Genomic DNA, 15,144 nt, shown 5'->3' on the forward strand with positions numbered 1-15,144 from the left:
CAAAAAACACTGTCCTCCTCAACTTCTCCCTCCACCCCATCTGTGTCGGAATCCTGTAGGATGCATTTAATGGAGGAGTTGCGCGGCTTGCGTCTACATACTTTCCCAAAATGACCCATCATCCCACAATAGGAGCATTTAACTTGAAAGGCAGGGCACCGCCTGTCATTGGCTGCATGCGTATGGCTGCTGCACCTGTAGCAGCCACTCTTGTGGTCACTGGGTATCCTGTGGAGTCCGGCCGCTTTGGATAGTGACTTCCTCCTGTATTTAGCCCCTGCTGTGGTTGGGGTTTTGCTGTGCTGGGGTTTGGAGTCAGCCACTTTACACACCGTAGTCGCACTGGCGCAGTCTTTCTTAGCCGCTACAGCGCACCGTTCAGAGAGCTCTGCCTTCTTGACCAGGGCTATGATCTCATTGATGGGTGCATCTCCGCTAACCGACAGTTTCTCCTGTATATTCGTATTGACTGTGTACATTATTATCTGGTCGCATACTAGTTTATCATGGCGATGTCCAAACTTTAAAGTGACCGCTAACCGCCTAAGTGCGACCACGTAATCTTCCACAGATTCCGTTTCTGATTGTTTCCGCTGGAAGAAAGTATAGCGGTCTATGGCCGTGCAGACTACAGGTTGGTAATGGCAATCTAAATCTTCCAACGTGTGGTGAAAGACATCATAGTCATCAGGGAGTCTAGTCTTTTTTACCATGTTCTCGTACACTCGTAGACCTTCAGGCCCCAGATTGTGCAATAGGATTTTCTTCCTGCGCTTGCTAGAAAATGCCTCTTCAAATAATTAAAAAAATACCCCTTCCAGTCCTCCCACTTCATGGCTGGTTCTCCTGGTTTTGGCAGGAAGGGGACTAGATTTGTGAGGGAAAATGTCTGTGCACACATCCTGACTGGGCGACTGGACTCTGATCAGCCCAACGGAGACTGGTGACCACTGGACAGCGGCGGACTGGGAGGAGTTGCAGCACAGGGGTAGCGTCCCTGTAGGAGGGCTCATCTATATGCTGGGCTGTAGGCACACCAGGGACTTACTTGGAGACACCGACCCTCCGTAGCACCCTGTGTCACAGCAGGGCTCCGGGCTGCCATGCACAGCCCCGTGGCTTATGGCTGCGTCCTCGTGGTCTTGGTTTGCTGGGTGGTGTCTTTCGGTGCTGGCCAGCAGGCACAGGAGGCACTGACTTGGGATGCGCCCTCTGTTCTTGCCACGTGATGTGGTATTGCCAGGCTCCTGGGCACTGTACTCAGCTCTGTGGCACGTTGTGTGGCGGTGCAGGGCCCCTGGTTGCTCAGCACAGCTCTGTAACACTGTGTGAAATGCTGTAGTGTACCTGGTTGCTGTGCTGGGCTCTGTGACACTTCGTATTGGCTTGCTGGGCACCTGGTGTCTGAACTTAGCTCTGTGGCATGTGGAGGAACACTGCAAGGCCCTTGGTGCTGAGCTGAGCTCTGCTGGACTTCGTCTGATGCTGTAGGGCCCCTGGATGCTGTGCCCAACACTGCAGGTGCAGCTGCTGTCCCCACTGTAGTGGGCTATGAAAGGCTGTTCCCAAGCGGGGGCAGGGCCTCAACCCCACGAGCGAACTGGAGCTCAGAGGGGGGTCGCTGCACGCGTCCCGCCCAACCCGTCTGCCACGCTCTCTCTACCGCCGAAGATTCCACCGCTCTGTGCAGGGCGGGCCGTTCTGCTGCTGGTGCAGGTATCGCGCTGATTCCGCACGCGGTACGAGCCAGCCTCGTCCCCAATTGTAGGAGGCAATCCTGTGCATAAATTAATGCCGGAGACACTGGTGTGTAAACGTGGTTCTTTATTTAGCAGAGAGAGCGCCGGGGTCACTAGAGCACCACTAGCACTCTTGCGCAGAAGCACACTTGCGGCTGCTCCCAGCGTGCACTTCGCCGGTCACGTGGTCTGGCCACTAGAGCGCTACACCACATACTTCTCTTCCTTTATCCCATTCTAGTCTCCCTATAAAATGGCCTCCAATCTACGGCAAGCTAAAGTCCCAAACTACTTGCGCATCAGATGCAGCCACAAATCTCAACAGATCTGAAAGTGAGCCCAACATATGTTCCAAACACTAGTGTAATGAAACTTGAGGGGACCCCTGCAAACTGAATGGAGGGGCCCCCATCCAGGGCCGGACTGGGAACCACAACCGGCCCTGGCAAAGTGCTCGGCTGCCCCCCCCCCCTCCCCACTCGGTGGTGTTGGATGTGCCGCCAAGCTCTTTGCCGGGGCCGGTTTTTGGCCAATTTTGGTTAAGGGCCGATTTTGCAGCTATCCTGCAAAACCGGCCCTGTAATAAAAACTGCTCCAAGGGGCCCAAAACCGTCCGTCACCCGTGCGGCGCACCGGGGGATTGCCCGGTGCACGCTACGGCCAGTCTTGCCCTGCCCCCATCCTGACTCCGTCAGGAGGTCTCAGGCAGGTGTACTGTGCTGGGGGCCCCGTGTAGCTCGGGCCCCCCTGCCCCGCGGGGGCTGCTGGTGTCTATGTTATTCCACTAATTCCAAAAATACCCACAACGTTAGGCATATCGATGTTTATTCCTTTGTGCGATGCAAACGCATAACAGTACTTCACATATAGTCAATGCTGAAGAAAAACTGTTTACATAGAAAAGGAAATTAAGACTTAACTGATTAAAACTTGCTGGCTTCAGCTGAATTAGTTAAAAACATGAAGCAACGACCATGAGCCAATAAACATAGCATTCAAAATAACACACACTATTATCTCACAACATGCAAACAACAAATTCAACCGTCACATGTACTTTTCTGTGTGAGCAGCAGCAATAAAAGAACGGAGAGGATTGGGGTCACAGGTCTTTTGTTGGCTCTGGATGTTGTGGTTTCAGAGTACTTTGTTCTTTAGAGGAGCTAATGAGTGGCGACAATAAAGCATTATATTACCTAATAGTGGCCTCCGAGTCTTGCTATAAAATTGAATCTGAGGTACCTTAATAAGATATTGCATAGGTATCTTGATACTATAGTGGTGGCAAATATGCCATCATAAATTAACCTCATTTAAACTTCCATTAAACATTCCTATCCTTCCAGTGCCCTTAATAGTGTGCTTAATTTGAGCAGCTGGTTTCCGCTGCTCAGCAACAGCACTTAAATGCCAACAATGACAGTCTGCCACGTGTTGTTTATTAATTCAATATACATTAAAAAAATGGCAAGCAATTCTAATAGCTATGGTGCCTGGAACAGACTAAAATGTCCCACCTATATGAGTGTGATAGTGGCTGTTGTGTCATCCTGACGAGGGCCATGGCACTTATTCATTTACAAATTAAATACTGCCTAAATAGCTTGACTGCTACAATCGCCCACACTTTGTACAACTGTTTGAAATCAGTCAGCATAAGATCTGTCTTTTAGGCATGGATCAGATCCAGTCGGTCCTAACACAAACACCGGTATGTTAAACACGGTGGGGCTGATTCACAAAGGTAATCTGAGACACAAGTCTAACTTTACGACTTTTGGTACTCACAGAGATCATTTACGAGTCATATCTTTTCGTCCGCAGTCGGGCCAGAATCTCCTTACCCGGGACGTATTCTCTGCACCCATGCCATACTCTCCAGCTCGGGCCGTACTCTCTGGCTCGGGCCAGAGGAAGTGTAATCAATGGGCCAGAATGCAATATTACAAAAGAGAACATTAGGAGCGTGTGATGCAGTGCGTAATTTGTGCCGGTGCTTAGCACCAGCACCAAATTATCAGGGCCGGGTCTACACGCATTGCTGCAGGTAACTGTTGAACTTGTGTTCAAATACTTCTCGTCCAGTACTGTCTTTTGCTGCCCGTCGACGTCGTCCGTTTCCCGACCCGAGTTCCGAGTTACTAGTCACGAGTCAGTCTGTCTATCTGACTTCTTCTCAATGATCTCTAAGTTGATATAATGATGCAGTGACACTGGCAGCCCTTAGCTCAGTGTTTCCGATCCAGTGGGCGGGACACTGAGTTTGGCTGATTTTGGTTCTCTGCAGGGGTTGGGGCTGTGCGTGGCAGCAGGCAGCGTTTTTTTCAGATTGCGGTTTGCGCACACATTCGCCTCATTGCCACGCCCCAGCACGGCCGCATACGACCACCGAGTCATCGTGGTTCCGGTGTTCACTGTCTCAATTAGTTTGAGCGTGACCCGGCGGACATTGGCGTTGAGCCTTGAGTAGTAGCCAGTACTGGTAACAGCTGCACCAGGTGAGACAGGGCCTGGTTGGCCTAATCAGTTACTTTAATTAAACTGCACAGTGCAGAGTCCCGAGTGAGTCACTAATTACGAAGTCCCACATCCCACTCAATGTACTGGTCCCATCCCACTCCTAGCGAAGTGTGTTACGGGCGCGCCTTTGAGCCTCAGCCTACCTGGCCTGCCCTGGCTAAGCCAAGAGGAGACAGAGATTCATGAATGAATATCAAAATCTGACTATTCTCACTGATATGTTTATGGCGTAGTGGCCATTAGTTCGGTGTTGCCAGCCCGGGTTCAGGCTGGATTTGGTTTTACAAATCTCTGGGGGAGGGGGGTCACTCTTGAAATCCAGAGGAGGCTCAAATTGGTTGCAGATGCTTCTGGAAGCACACCGCTTGCACTTTCTTGGTGCAGCTGGTGGCATTCTAGGAAAGAATTTTATCCTCCAGTCTGTCCAAGGCCCACAAGCTGCGGCTGCCCCATAGTCATAAGTTTGGCTCAGGGTAAGTGTTGCTGGTTCACCTGATGCTCTGCATTTTCTTATTTTTTTCATCATGCATTGTTTTCCTGCTTTTCAAATACTGTTAATCATGAAGTAGACTAAAGAATACTTTAGCGATTGTTGCAGGCTTGTCTCACTCTGTTTCGCCTGCCCTGACAAAGTAATTTTGTTTTTAACACCAACATGTTTATCGTATTTCATAAAGGCAGTGCTACCCTTTGCAAAGCTGACTCTCCAATCCAAGAACTTTTCATTTTGACGGGTACACGTACACCCAAACGTTTATTCAGGCGCATAGATTGTATGCTAACCTGATGTGATATTCTTCCTTGGGTCAGTGAAGTGAAAGCCCAAAATTGCAGAGCAGAAGAAGAGGGGGGACACCTAATCTGATTTTCAAAATGGTGTAATTCCTGTGGGGATAATCTTCTGAAACTCAGGGGTCAAATCGATGGACATCAGAAGTCTTCACACAAGTGGGTGTGGCATAGAACTTTCTAGAGGTGAGACAGGCTGGGTTGGTAAATGGAGTGAGAGAGAGAGAGGTGATGGTTGATCTATTTTTGGAGACACTGATATGGATATACGTGATAATGGGGCTTTATGGTTCAGTCATTTCTGAGGTTGGGAGGAATTACTCACAGATTGATTACTTATGGACAAGCATTTGTTGTGGTTTGCTGTCCTACTCGTCCACTAAGCTCCTCTTTTCCATTACAATGTTATTAGTAAGGGGGTATAGGTTGTTGATAATTGGAGGGACAGACCCAGGAGGTGGGGAGGGGGGCGCTTTGAATCAACTGACGTAGGCCCTTGAAGGGCTTCAGGTTCATTCAGCACATCTGACCACTGCGAGGCAACGCTCACTCCATCAGCTAGTATGCACAGCCAGCTCTAAGTTTGGCGTTTTCCTCTGGCTTCTGTCTTGAACATTGTACCGATAATGCCTGCATTTGAGGAGGTCACTGGTACATCAAGGGTGTCATGGGTTAGCAAAAGGCTGGCTTCAGTGGGGTCAGTTGGGCCTGTTACATTCCTTGGCCTATTTACCGCCACACCTGCTGCACTAATGATGATGGCACCACAAGCCTCCCTCCTCCGGGCACTTTATTCCTTAAAACTGTTAGGCCCTGTACCCTCCCTGTCTTAGAACTCTGGCCCACCTTGCATTAGTGTTTTTAAGGGTGCCATGGACCCTAATGGAAGCAAGCAAAATGGCTCCTGTATCCCCTCCTTGGTAGTAAAACAGCCACAAGTGGTGTGCATTTGTGCCATCATAACACTGGTGTCTGGCCCCTCTGACACTAACGTAGAACCAGGGACTATGGACTAGGGCTTTGCCTCTGACGCCTCTTGTTCTTTGTCTGATGCTTTTATGGGGCCGGACTCTTCCCACAAAGGAGCCATAATGATCCTTTGCAGTTCAGCTGCTTCTTTTACTTAGTACTGATTTTGTATTGAGAAATGGTAACGTGATTTCCTTTGTTCATTTACCATTTGGATTGTTCTACATTGTAGCACGTGTCAAGGCGCTCCTGATTTTGGCCATGTGTGTCTTGTTAGAGGGTATCCAGGTCCTTGGGCAGGTGTGTAAGTGTGAGGTCTTCGAGGTGCTTATGTGGAGAACTAGCTTTTCAGCTTCTTGCGGACCTCACGAAGTGAGGAGGTAGCTCTAATGTGTTTAGGCTTGTGGATGTGGCTGGAGCCAATAAAGGAAGTGGGTGGGGCCACTGGAGGTTGTGGGCGTAGCCGGGAAAGTGGGTGTGGCCTCCTAAAAAAATGTGAGCACCTGCACTTCATATTTTACAAATTAAGCACTGGTGTGATGAATGGTAAAGTAAGGCATGAAAAACTGTTTGGGCAGGGAAAAGGTTGTGGCCAGACACTACATCATATCCCAGAAAAGTTTGCTCCTTTGCATCATGTTACAATTTGTTCAGTGTTGAATGTAGTGTCCACACTACAGTCAACACTAAGGGTGCTCCCCTTAGTGTTGACTGTAGTGTTCACACTACAGTCAACAATGAGGGAAATGCAAATTGTGCACTGCGTTCACCATGATGCAAAGGAGCAAGCTTTTCTGTTTTTGGATTAGAGAACAGCCTGTTGCGGAGAGTACGACCCGGATGCGGAGATTCCAGCCCGACTACGGATGTAAAAAATCCGACTAGTACATGATCTTTGTGATTACCAAAAGTCGTAAAGTTAGACTTTTGTCTCAGATTACCTTTGTGAATCAGCCCCACTATATACACCTTCATGTGAACCATATGAAGAGTGCAAAGGAGTGTTAGCTGCTCCACTAGGAAGGTCACACTTGTGATTTTCATAAAGAAACATCAACTACAAATCTCTAATCCTCTCAAATTGGATTGGTGAGACCACCTTATTATTGCTTTCAAAATCCTTACCATAGGCACCCTCCGCCCCTACTAAACCAAAGACAGAATTGGCAAAATCTGGAATCATCAAACGCATTGACAGCAACCACAATCAAAGCAAATGTGTCTGACTGATCATTTCATTATTTTGCGTATGATAGCACATTAAAGACAAACCTACTGGCGTGGCTAATGCTTGTGAAAGTTTACAAAACAGCCAAAATCCCCATTACCCTACAGAAAGAAAACACAGAAACACCATCTAGCCCCATCTCCAGTTTTCTCAATTTACAGCTCCACTTCCAAATAAACAGTCTGCTAACTTGTTATTAACCTACTTGATAGACATATGTCTATGGATTCAGTGTGTAAAGTAATATTGGAAAGACTCATAATGAGTTAAGGGTGGAAGACAACAAAGACAGGTTGGGTAAAGCTATCATCATATCCAACCCTCCTCAAAAACCACAGCATCCCTGTGCTCCTCATCCTTAACTAGTTTATTTGTCTGTCATTTTACATACAGAGGTGTGACTGTCCTCTTAGCCTCTCCCTGGCCTCGCCTACTTAAAGGCAAGAACAAATCACGCACTGTAAGTTAAAGAGAATTTCATGCATTGTATGCATTTATTGGTGCAGTTGCAGTAATATTAGGTTATGTTTGCTTTTAATTCAACTAGTGTTTTTTTTTGTGCCGGAGCATGCACCGAGTAGTGTTTTTTTAACTCACTTAAGTTTTTTGTGCGCTGTGGAAATTTATGACATGCGACCTCCAAATTCCAAGGGTTGAGTAAATTATGCGGCAAGAGAAAGCAAATCATGCTGCATTATGCGGCACAATTTTACGACTATTCCTTCATTATTTAATCATTTTTATACATGGTAATACTGTTTGGGCAAACATTTCACCTCATTAGTACCCGTTGAACAACCAAATACTGGAAATAGCAACAGAAAGATGACAGTTAGCCTATGCAAAGGGCCTCCCACTGTGCATAAACCGACAGTACCACGTTTTTAGTCACTTGATATGTTTGTGCAAGAAAATGTGTGTTTTTGGTAAAGTCTGTAGATTTTGCAGCAGATGAAGGATTATGCAGCAAATCCATAACTCCTGCACCCGCCCCACTCTCTCCCCCTTTGTGTTCCTTGCGAACAGTACCTCTCTCTTTGTAAATAAGCCAACATACACATTTGTTGTGGTGGCCATTTTGTTGGCCACAGTTTTTATTAGGGATACATATCATTTTCTGGGTACTCAGTACCGCCTTTGTTCAGCTCCAAAAGTAGGAGCCAACCTGGGGGAAGCAGGCTGATATCCCCCCTCGCGAAGGTTGTCGCGGTTCGAGCCCTACACCCCCATTGGGCCGTTCGAATAGTGCATGGGGGCCCATTGGCCGGGGGGGGGGGTAGGCGCGCTGCCGTCGCTACCAAGTGGGGGGGGGGGTCCTCCCGCTTTCGGCGCGCTCTTTCGTGCCACAAACCGGTTCTGGCTGGGGGGGTGGGGGCTCGGCGTCTGTTAAAGCGCTGGCCTCTTATGCCCCCGTTGGGGGCTGGCCTCTGCGATAATTATGCAGACATCCCCCAACTCCCCCACCCCCTATGTGGAGCAGTGGTGGAACGAAAGTCGTAGGGGCCCCCCTGCAAGGTACACAAGGTTTCCTCCGGAGCTCTCTGGCGTGAGTACAGTGCTGAGGGCCCCCCCTGCAGCCCCTGCCCCCCCCCCCCATTCAGCACTGCGGGGGATGCGGGGGCCTGTGTTACGCCCCTGATGTGGAGTCGCATAATTACGGTCAGTTACCCCGGCTATATGGGAACTTCAGCGTGTTTTCAGAGAGGGAGAAGTTGTTTAATAAATACAGAGCTAAGATGTGTAGGTCAACGCGTGACGTTTCCAAGGGTTTTAAATCATATATTGGCTTTCGCTATCACAATAAAGGGAATCAAATACATTCCTGAATATGAAACGGAGAGAACCGACATGCCCAAGGGACGTAAAACACTGCATCAGTGACTGAGAAAAGGCTATTTTATAACTTATCAAGACAGCACAACCAAGCAACCGGGGAAAGACAATAAGGTCACAACGGCAGGAAATGCAAGAGCATAAATAAGCACTGACTGATGCTTTAAAATCCTTCTCTAAAAGGTCAGTTTGTTCTGCTGAAACAAAGAACTGCGGCGCCCTCCCTCCAAATCATTCTGGAGTAAATTCCCTTGGGTCCTGAGAATCGAAACTGATGTAAAGGTCATTTTCTGTAAGCATCAATATATAGTGGAATCTTCCAGCGCATGAAACCCGCACTCACCATCTTCCAACTAAAATCGAATGACGAAAACATGCCAAATAGTGCAGTGCACACTGTTTCTTCCCAGCATGACGCGCATCAGGCGGTTGGTGGCAGGGCTGCTCGCTAGAAACTGACATGCCAATCACTTGACGAAATGTATTGCGTTTTCTTTACAAATGAGGCAAGGATTAGGTAAACAAATCGTAAAATGCTATCGAGCAAGAACTCCAGAATACTTCAAACACTAAACTAAAGCCAGGGCAAATTAACACTTAGAAGACACCACGGGTGCGGGAAGTATATTTAGAATGCGCCATGAACCAGGGCCTCTGGAATTATGCGACATGGCAAACTATGCGCATAATGGGCACATTTTGAGACAGTATCACTGTATTATTTTGTCTTTTTTTTAGACGTTAATACTGTTTGGGCGAAAGTTCAATCTCATTAGTAATGGCTTAACACTCAAATGTAGCAAAAGGCAATTAAAAGAAGAACAGTCGAATTTTGTGAAGGACCTTTCTCTGCGTGAAAACATGCGTCCAAGTATTTTTAGTAACTTTAAAAAAATATATATTTTATTGAAAACAGAAAAAAAGAAAGTCATCATCCAATCAATATGTCATACAATATAGAGTCAAGTTTAATGGGCAAAATAGAAATACATTAAATCAAGGCACATTACGATGTCTGGGTCCAGTCTTATCCATGGCCATGTCGGCAGTGGGGGAGGTACAGATCTCGCCTCTATACACATTCCAATGCCCCCATTTCTTGTCCCATTTTTTGGGGCACCCTCTGAACTTATATACAGATTTTTCTGCTAGCATACATCTGTCCATTTCAGCCACCCACTCCACCAGGAGAGGCTGCTGCGGGGCGCCCCATTGCATTGCCACTGCGCTACCAACAGAAATCCCAGGGCCACCCATTGGAGTTCCACCCCTGTGAGGTCTGTGGCGCCCCAGATGTTGAGGAGTCCCTCTTTGGGAGAAAGAGGGATAGGTTTACCCAGTGCCTCTGTCATTTTGCGGGATGCCCCCACCCATAGTTGTTGAATGGTAGGGCACTCCCACAAAACATGATAAAAGGAGCCGATGATGCCACAACCTCGGAGACACATGTCGTCTGGGCGCCTACCTCTTCTGGCCAGGAGGGGGGCAGACATATAGCTTCTGTGTAAGACTTTGAGTTGAATCAGTCTAAAACAGTGATTAATCGCCGTTTCCCTGGGGGACATCAGTGCCGATCGCCACTGGTAGTCTTCTAGATGCCCTTCGTCGTTCTGCCACTTGTCACGTAGAGACTGGAAGGAGTCGGGCATATTGATGTATAGTTTGCGGTATGTGTAAGAAATCGCCTTTGTCTGCAGGGGCTCTGAAAGCAATCTATCTTCTAGAGGTGAGGCCACCGGAATGGAGGAAAGGTCGGGTATGTTTGTAAGGATAGCATGTTTTATTTGGAGGTCTCGAAAGGCCTCCGTCTGGGCGAGAGCGTGGCGCTGTTGAAGGTCATGAAAAGTCAGTAGTTTCCCTTTGTGGACCAGGTCACCCAGAGTGGAGATGCCAATCGTGTGTCATTTATCAAACCCTTTGTGGTGACAAAGGGAGCCAAGCTTTTGAGAGGCCCAAAGCGGAGTTGCCTTAGTAAACGTGTCAGACCATCCCAGACTTTTCGTAGCACCATGCCAAATAGCTACTGTTTGTGACATGGGCCCCACATAACGACCCCGGGAAGGTTTACTATATAGGGCACCTAGGTACCCTTCTCGTCCTGTTTGGTAGAGTTCTAAGTGGAAAGCCGGGTTAGTAGGCGACCCATGAATCCAAGAGTTAGTGGCCACCAGTTGGGAGGCCCAATAGTAGAGGCGCATGTTTGGCAGGGCAATGCCCCCATCGTACCATCCCTGAGTGAGTTTATGTAGGGCTATCCGGGCGCCTTGCCATCCCATAAGAGGAGTCGTAGATCTCCGTCTAGCGTGCGAAAGTAGGAGTCAGCCAATGGGAATGGGCAGTTTTGGAGAACTTACAAAAAGCGTGGGAGTGCTAGCATTTTAAAAAGAGCCGCTCTGCCTCGGAGGGATAAAGGGAGCGTACGCCAGTGGGATATGTCACTGTGGAGTCTCTTCAGTGGGCCTTTTAGGTTACGTTCATGAAAGAGTTTAGGATCTGGGGTGACAAAAATGCCAAGGTATTTAAATCCATCTTGGGCTGTGGCAATCGAGTATCCCCTCGGAAGGGCGGGCGGAGAGCCATGTAGTACAGAGAGCACCGATTTTGACCAATTGATCGAGAAACCGGAGTATTTGCCAAAATTAGTGATGACGTGCAAAAGACTGTTAATGGAGGATCGAGGGCAGGAGACGTAGACAAGAATGTCGTCGGCGTACAGGGAGATTTTGTCCACCGTGTCATCGTTCCAATGAAGTCCTCTGATGGAGGCATCCAATCGGACCCAGTGGGCTAGGGGTTCCAAGGTAAGTGCATATAATAGGGGGAGAGGGGGCAACCCTGCCTGGTCCCTCTGTGTAGCTGAAATTGCCTGGAGGTGTGGGCATTGACTCGCACCTGGCCCAGAAAATCCGTGTAGAGCAATCGGACCCATTGAATGAAATTAGGACTGAAGCCGAAGCGCCCCAGGACCTCGAAAAGATAGGACCACTCTATAGAGTCAAAAGCTAGTGTGGCATTAAGGGACAATATTGCGGCATCCTCCTGTATATAGGGCCGTCTACCAAGAACATTATGTAGTCTACGGAGGTTAAGGGCCGTGTTCCGGCCCAGAAGTAAGCCCGATTGGTCATCATGGATGAGAGAGGAGAGAATTGTGAGGACCCTGGTAGCCAAACGTTTGGCCAGAATCTTAACTTCAGCGTTTATAAGAGAAATCGGTCTATAGGAGCCGCAGTCAGAGGGTGCCCAGTTAGGTTTATGGATCACAGCAATGGAAGCTAGTCTTTGGTTTAGGGACAGACAGCCCACATCCTGACTTTCCTCAAACATAGCCTTCAAGTGAGGGATTACCTCCTGGGCCATCCCCTTAAGAAATTCAATGGGAACGCCATTGGGTCCCATAGCCTTATCAGATGTTATAGCAAAGAGAGCGTTTCCATTCTCCTCAACTGTAAGTTCCGCCTCCAACTCGACCCTATCTGTGTCGGAGAGAATATGTAAATCCATTTCCTCTAAGAGTAGTCAGGACTCGTCCGCCGTAAAATATGCTCAAGAGGAATAGACCTGCTCTAGGTGGTCTGCAAAGGCCTCTGCTATCTCCTGTGGGTCCGTGATGTGTGATGCATCGGGACAGATCAGCAGCGGGACCCATCTGGAGCCCTGTTCACGTCTTTCCAACGAGACCAGCATTTTACCCGCCCTATCTCCCAGTTCGTAGACTTGGTGGCGAGTTTTAAGGAGTTTAGCTTGAGCCATTTCCAGGGCCATTGTCTTATATTCAAGTTGTTTGGCCCTAAGACGGTGAGCCGTCTCGTCTGACGGGTTGGTATTGTGGTCTGACTCCAGGCGGAGCAAGTCAGTCTCAGCCTGGATCAGTATCTCGCTTTGTTTATGCAGGTATCCAGACTTGAGAGCCAGTTCCCTCCCCTTGATCACAGCTTTATAGGCCTCCCAGATCGTGACGGAGGATTGCACTGATCCAACGTTCTCAGCAAAATAGTATTCTGTGTGTTCGAGTAGGCTGTCTTTAATGTCAGGGATTTTTAGGAGCCACAGATTAATTACAATGGGTCCTTGGGTCACCTGACGATGGTAGGTAAGCTCAACAATAAGTAGAGAAGGGTCTGAGATACCTCGAGGGAGTCCCTAGGGATGAGGAAAAAACCCAACGTCTGCCGTGGGGCAGAAGAAATAATCAATGCGGGACATGCTATTGTGTGCGTTAGAATAGTGTGTGAAATAGGAAGTGTCCGGGTGAAATGTCTGCCACAGGTCCTCAAGCCCCATTGCCTGAGTAAAATCCAGAAGGTCTGATCCCTGCCTATGGGAGCTGCGCTGGGGGTGTCTATCTAACGTATCATTTATTGTCATATTAAAATCGCCACCGATAATTAGTGAGCCCTGGGGGAGATCTAACAGGAGTCGTTCCGAGGCCAGCAACGACTCCTTGCCCAGCGTTGGTGGAATATAGGCTGAGACAACATTCAACTGTCGCCCCTCCCAGGTGGCCTCAATTACAGCAAAGCGACCCACGGGTTCTGCCCACTTCTTCGTACAGGTAAGTGGAAGGCTTTCTTAACAAGAATACCAGTGCCCCGGGAGCCGGATGTGAATCCCGCATGAACCAATAAGTTGTAACCCCCTCGAAGGAGTGCCCGACAGGTATTGCCCATCAGGTGCATCTCCTGAAGCAAGACTAAGTCAGGAGCGTGGCGTTTGAGATATTGTAAAACCACCCCTCTCTTTATTTTACTCCCAAGTCCATTAACGTTCCATGTCATAAGGGTAAGTGCCCTAGCATGGGAGTGCGTCATGGTGGTTTGTGGGGTAGAAACCGGCTGGAGGGTTCACCTAGAGGAGTCCCAGACAGGCCTGAAACCCTCCATGTGGGTGAGGGTGTGGTTCGGGCAGCGGAGGCTAGGAGCCCTCGGACGTGATGCGCCTCGAAAGGCTGGACAGTGTCGAGCACTGCGCCTAAAAACAGGGAAGACTCTGTGGCTAACTAAAAAGGAAAAGAGGCAATATTGGAGATATGACTCAAAATTGCAATACATTCCGTCTACTAACAAACAAACACACAATTGAAACCCCAGCAAAACTCCCCACCCGCCTTTCCCCACCCCCCACCCTGCTTCCCTGCCCGCAGACTTGAAACTATCCACACCCCAACTAAGCAGAGTGCCCATTGCCCTCCCAACCATACACGGGGTAACGGGTAGACCACCGTGCCATTCGCCAGTACTCAATGTAAAAGTGTAACTTCATGACAGTCAGAAAACATACCAGTCCAGGTGCTTACGATATCTTCAAATACAGGCCTTGAAACTTATGAGCTATACCCCATTGTGGTCCGAGGGGATAGGTGCGGAGGTACTGAACAGGGGGATAGCCACCAAATGAAGATTAGAAATGGAGATGTAACTGGAGTCGCCATCAACGAGGAGACAAAGGAGCATATTTAAATGTGGCGAAGCATGACGCCTCGGGAGTCACTATCAGTTATCTCGATCAATGTCTGTAGGCTGTTCCTGTCGGGCAGGTGAGTGTTGTTATTGTGTCCCCAAACCGGAGGCTCTACAATTTTGTGCGGTCTTCCCCGCAGGACGCCATCCCTCCATCCATTCCCACGCCTCCTCCGGGGAGAGAAAAAACCAAGTCTTACCCTCCGTTTCGACCCGCAGCTTGGCAGGAAAGAGCATCGAGTATTTTATGCTTTTATCACGCACGCCCTTTTTACTTCGAGGAAACTGCGGCGACGTGCCTGCACCCTAGTGAAGTCCGGGAAAAATGTAATGGTGGCGTTGTCAAGTTTCAACGGTGCACTCTTCCGGGCCGCCTGGAGTATGGCGTCCCTATCTGGGAAATTGAAGACCCTGGCAAGGATCGGTCGTGGGTGGGCCCCGGGCTTTGGTCTGCCCCCGGGACCTGATGGGCCCCTTCAATGGAGAAAAAGCTGGAGAGTGAAGAACCGGGGTTTAACCCAGTGGCGTCAGGGGCACGCCTAAGATCTTCGAGTTCACCTGTCTTGGTATACAGAGACACGGAATACTTCTGGATTGCATCAGAGAC

This window comes from Lissotriton vulgaris, chromosome 4_1 (genome assembly GCF_964263255.1).
Source record: "Lissotriton vulgaris chromosome 4_1, aLisVul1.2, whole genome shotgun sequence".
Taxonomy (NCBI): Eukaryota; Metazoa; Chordata; class Amphibia; order Caudata; family Salamandridae; genus Lissotriton; species Lissotriton vulgaris.